The sequence below is a fragment of the Empidonax traillii genome, unplaced genomic scaffold (genome assembly GCF_003031625.1).
Source record: "Empidonax traillii isolate 1590-97213 ecotype Southwest subspecies unplaced genomic scaffold, ASM303162v1 scaffold151:size923898, whole genome shotgun sequence".
NCBI classification, from domain to species: domain Eukaryota; kingdom Metazoa; phylum Chordata; class Aves; order Passeriformes; family Tyrannidae; genus Empidonax; species Empidonax traillii.
This window is the reverse complement of record NW_020955344.1, coordinates 475,342-475,558: the sequence shown is the minus strand read 5'-3', so window position 1 is coordinate 475,558 and position 217 is coordinate 475,342.

Genomic DNA, 217 nt, shown 5'->3' with positions numbered 1-217 from the left:
TATATCTAATTTCATCTTTTGTTTTCTAAAAAAAAAAAAAGGTATTCCTTCGAAAACATCCTCTGAAACTATGTGAAATTGCAATTTTACCCATGCAAACACAAGTCCCTGTTTTTTCATGAACCACATATGGATTATACGTATACATGGGTATATACAGATACATCACTTCAGATATAATAGACCATCAACTTCCAATGTTTTTATACAGCTGGAA